At 46.5% G+C, this 5,267-nt stretch overlaps 1 non-coding gene across 1 annotated transcript; it reads right to left on the minus strand.

The window, feature by feature from the left end:
• Positions 1-1,700: 1,700 nt before the first annotated feature.
• On the minus strand, positions 1,701-1,818 carry LOC118967090 (small nucleolar RNA SNORD22). The gene has a single exon (XR_005053895.1). It is a non-coding gene; the product is annotated as a small nucleolar RNA SNORD22 (small nucleolar RNA).
• Between the last annotated feature and the right edge of the window lie 3,449 nt (positions 1,819-5,267).

The following is a 5,267-nucleotide window of genomic DNA, read 5'->3' on the forward strand; positions in this document are numbered from 1 at the left end:
AATTTGCTTGATAGGGGGAAAAATAAGATCGCAAGTAACAATGGGTGTAATTTATTTTTCCAACAAGAATAGGGGAAACGCCATTTCATCCCCTCCTCCCGACTGCTACCGTAAATGGAAGCAATCACCTAATTAGTCCTGAATTACTAACTGGCAGGGTAAAGGATCTGTTGAAAATCAAGCTGAAGTGGGGAATTTGCAGAAAGGGATGTGATTTCTTTGGGAGGAGGGACAAGGGAGGGGAGGTGAAGGCTCGAAGCCCATTGTGGGGCCCTGGAGCCCTGCAGTCTGGGGGCTGTGCTGGCCCTGACCCTGGGAGAAAAGAGGTTCAGTGATTTCTCCAGGCCATTCATTTTGGGCAGGCGAATGACTTTCTAAACCGAGGAAAAAGGATCAGTTGAAGACCTATCTGTGAGTTCCTTTTAAAATGTTACAGATGTAGATGAATTGTCTTGGGAAAGAGAACACAGCCCTGGGAGGCCACGCCACCCCGCTGATGGGGCTGGACAGGCAGACCCCACAGGGAGGTTCTTGAATGCCCTCTCTCCTGACACATAGTAAGGGATGTTGCAGGCAAACCTCAAACCAAGTTTGGATGTAAGTCGTTAAGAAACACTCCAAAGGAATGAGGCAAACAAATGTTTAGTTTCAGGTTTTGTTTCTTGCTTGGGCCTTCATGAAGCACCTCTTCCCCTGCTGCAAGGATGAGCTGTCCCCACACCACCGTGGGGTGCTCTCCTCAGAAGAAAAGCAAAAACAGAATAGGTAGATGCTGAAGTCTTCCACTTGAAGGCTCCACGAAGTGAAGTACTAATTTATTTGTTTGGAGATGACTTCTTGTTTTTTAGTTAGATATGACTTTAATTGAAATACTTTACTAATGCGATTTATCACAACTGTAAACTGTCAGTTTCCACAGCTGTTGCTTTTTTAGAGCAATCTGGCAAATGTGTGTGGGTGAAAACACAGACTTGGAAGGTTGAGAAGTCGGCTCAGGCTCTTTTTCCCACTTAGCTGGCCCACAGGTCCCTGGGCACCCCCATTCCCTCCGCCCCCACAGAAAACATATGCTCCTTTTCCTAAGAGGCACCCACTTTGATTCTATGGAGCATCTGTTATTTTTGGCTGCTAAATAGCCATTCCCTCTCTCCTGGGAGGGGTACCTCATTTTCTTTTAGGGGAGCTACCCGCCTTCCCATCTCAGTTCAATTGGGTAGATGAAGTTGATCCCATTCTCCTCCTTATGTACCGTGGGGTGGGTATGCAACCCAGTTCTGGCCAGAGCCCGCCCACCCTCCCGCCCTTCTCGGCCACAAAGATTGGCCCTCGGGGGTGCCAAAATTAACAGAGCAACAGCAACAAGCAGAAAAGGACGCCTGTTAAATCTGAACTTCAGATAAACAATTGTGTTTTCTTTGTATAAGTATGTCTCAAATATTGTGTAGAGCATACACTAAAAATTTGTTTATCTGATTCGACTTTTTTTTTTGGAAGGTTTAGAAAAAACTAGGAAGGCTGAAATGATTGTAGGGTAATTCAAACAGCTAGGCTGTGTAAAAAAAGACTTGAAAATTCTCTTTTGATATCCATGAGGAGTTGGATTTCATTATATACGCCCTGTTCTTCAGACCTGTAAAAAAATAAAAGATTTCTCAGCAAGTGGTTTACTTCCCCCTTTCCCATATTCAGCAATCCTTGTGATCCCTCAGACAGTTCCTTCTGGAGCAAATGCCCCTCTTCTCCTGCAGCCAGTCCCAGAGGGTTCACCTCCACAGATCTGATTCACCGTTAACGAGGCATTCTCTATTTCATCTGGCAACCTTACTGGTTTTAAGGAGAATGACGTAAGTGGGTCAAATCAGAATCAGCCTGGGATTTTTACTGGAGCTTTGGGGGAAAAATGTCCTTTAAGAACATCTGTTGAGATGGGTAAGCTGGCAGGATATATGCTGCAACTGCTGGTGGTCGTCTTTGCTGCCATGTGGGGCCAGCTGTCTCAGGTGGAGGCCGGCACCGCGGAGAGCAGATGTGTTTCACTAGAGCAGCTGGACCCTGTTGTTGCTGAAGCTGGCTCTGCTTGCAGAGGTCAGGGCACCAAAGGCTGGCAGAGGGTTATCATTTTCTACTTTCCGAACCAGGGAACTGAAGCCAGCAGCACCAGAATGTGCCCACTGGGCATGGCTTCTGTTCAACTAAGAGTAGTGAATGGATATTGTGCAGCAAAGTCACCACTGTGTAACACTCACCTGTATTGTCTTCTAGCTGTTTTGCTCATATAAGCTCTTTGTTCCCTGCATTAGCTCTTCTTCATCATATCAGGACTGCAGACAAGATCTGATACACTTGTGCTGGGAACTGTCAACTTGAATTTCAAATTTGCCTCTGCCTGTTTGAGTGGATTTAGTCACTGTGACCTCTACAAACCTGTTTCTTGGTTTGAAATTAAGGACAGAATGTGATTCATTCAGGCTGCTGTAACAAAATCCTGGAGACTGAGTGGCTTATAAATGACAAGCACATTTCTCACAGTTCTGGAGGCTGGGAATTCCAAGGTCAAGGTGCCAGCAGATTTGGTGAGAGCCCACTTCCTGGTTCACAGATGAAGTGGGTTTTTTTTTTTTGCTGTAATCTCACATGCCAGCAGGGGTGAGCGGGCTCTGTGGTCTCTTTTATAAGGACACTAAGCCCATTATAAAGGCTTCATCTCCATGCCTTAGTCACTTGTCAAAGCCCCACCTCCAAATATTATCATCTTGGTATAGTAAACTTGGTCTATTTTGGTGGGGGTAGGATTTCAGCCCCCACCAATTCTGGGAGGACATAGAATTCAATCTATAGCAGAGGTGCTTTCCCTAGAGGATGAGGGCCAGAATTCCATGCAGAAAAGCATGTGAGAGCTGGTGTGGAGTAGGTACCCCACAGTGGTATTCCCTTTCCCCTTCTAAGAGAGAAAATGTTCTTAACTTATACATAACTTATGATAAAGCCTGAGGACAAGTATTGCCCAGCAGGGCCGTTCTGTCGTGGCCACACCTCAGGTGATCCTTCGAGTACACTTTGTGCTCTTCAAGCAGTTTCATATCTTCTCACTTACTGTTTTGGACCAAAATCTCCTTTCTGTTCATTTTGGTCTTCTGCTCATTGTACTTTCAGGACAAGAGTTTGGCTTTGTATTGTTAAAATCTCTAAAAGGAAAGCATTTGAACCTTGGTTGCTATCTTTCCATATCATTTACCCAATTTTAATTATTTGGGTATTTGAGGTAAATTGACAAACCATTTTCCTTCTCTGTTCAAGTCAGTCATTTTTACTCGGTTAAACTCAGTCTGTTTAACTGAAATGAAAACAGCGAGGGAGACAGTGCTATTGGATAGTAATAATGCTATATTCCACTTGGAATTTTCCAGAACTTAAAAAGAAAGGCTTGGGATATGTGATCAGGGGAAAGAGTTTAGAGTTGGAACCTGCTTTTTAGAGTTGCAGGACTCACGGAGATCATCTCTTCTCCGTCTTCGGAGCATCTGAAGAGTAAAGAGGCTGGGGGTTCACAGACCTCTGGGGCTGGGGGATAGTCTTGCCCCAGTGAGCCGGTGATAGTCAGGACTGGAATCCAGACCTCCACACTGCCTGAGTGTCAGCAAGCTGGCAGCGCACGCATCCCCAGGGATGTTTCACGGAGGTCTCAGTTGGGTTGTTGTGTTCTGAACCTCAGGGATGTCTATGAAATGGAGGCGGTGTGTGTCTCCAGTGGGGAGGGAGGCCTTGGGGCAGAAGATTCTCTGGGAGTGTGCAGCAGGGGGCTGCAGTGTGGGAGGGCAGAGATGAACGTTAGACAGATGTTCACCAGGGCTGCGTTTGTCCTGCCCCGGCTGTGAGAAAACAAAGCTACAGATCCTCAGGGAATGGAGAGAGAAGATGACAGAGTCCCTTTCAGAGGGCTCAAGGTGGCACTGCCATCCCAGAGTCGGTTTTGCAGTGCCCTCCTCTGCCTGTCTTGTGCCCCACCACTCCTCCCTGCTTTTTAATTTTGACAGATAGACTCATCAATAATGGAGGTCTCTCCCCTGGCCCTGGCCCCCCTTAGGCCCTGTCTGGCTCAGATGGGAAGGAAAGAGTAGTAGCACACCCTGGGGCAAGGGCACAGGCACGTGAGAGTCAGCTATGAGTTTGGCCATGTTTCTTAACCCAAGCCTCGGTTTCCTCATTTGCAGTTGGGCACAGACACATCTACTTGATAGGACTCTTGTGAAGATGAAGCTCATAAACATGTGAGATTGAACATATTTTCGGAATATGATAGGGGCTTAGTCGTGACTGTGTTATCACCCTGGTCAGGAAGGCTGGGGAGGAGTGCTATCTTGAGGATGGCCGGTGTGCAAGAGCATTTAGATGCTGACAATAGTGTTGGGAGCTGCCATGGGGGCATGTCAGGTTCCCCTGAGAGCCTTAGTTTAATTTACTTAATGGTCACAGCAGCCCTCTGGGGTAGGTAATATCGCCTTTTTACAGATGTGAATTCCGAGGCACAGAAAGGTTAAGCTACTGGCCCCAAACCACACAGCTTGTAGTTCAGAAGTTGTATTCAAATCTTAGAGGTTCTTCTCTGAGGCTGGATCTGAAGGTTCACCCTGGGAAGGCAGATGGTGTCAAAGTGAGGGAGGCAGTTTTGCTGGGAAGAAAGGTGTGCATGTCCGGTCTTTGGACAGTTTTTACTTCAGTTTGGTTTGAATCTACTAAGGGAGCAGGATCAGCTACAGGTGAGTGGCAGGTGGAGTAGAAGGAGACCACAAATGTGGGATTCATGGGCTCGAAAAGGACCCCTTCCAGCTACATCTTGATCACAGCCTCATTGCCTTGTTTGGAAGCTTTTGAGGTCTGTCTTTCCTTATTGTTTCCTAAAGCCTTTATTCTATACATTTAGTGCTTAAATGGCAAAATTTATCTCTCCTCCCAGCCAGTTACATAACCTGTTTCTTTAAATTTTCATATAGGGGTGAAAGTGGAATGAAATAATGTAAACCTAGTATCACAAATTCAATGGAAGGGAGGACCTTCTTCAGGCCGGCTCACACAATAATCACCACCACCCCCTGACAAGAAAGGAAAAAAAATTCTCCCCTATGTGTAACTGGCAAGACGCTTTGGCCAGCCTCAGATACGGTCCGATCATGCTCACTACTCCAGTCCCATTTTTGAGGTCTGCTTCATCCTGCCCCCAAAGAGGCAGGGGTTGAACCTGTCTTGAGTCATGAGTCCAGGAGTTGAGT

This window comes from Manis javanica, chromosome 2, assembly GCF_040802235.1.
Source record: "Manis javanica isolate MJ-LG chromosome 2, MJ_LKY, whole genome shotgun sequence".
Lineage (NCBI taxonomy): Eukaryota > Metazoa > Chordata > Mammalia > Pholidota > Manidae > Manis > Manis javanica.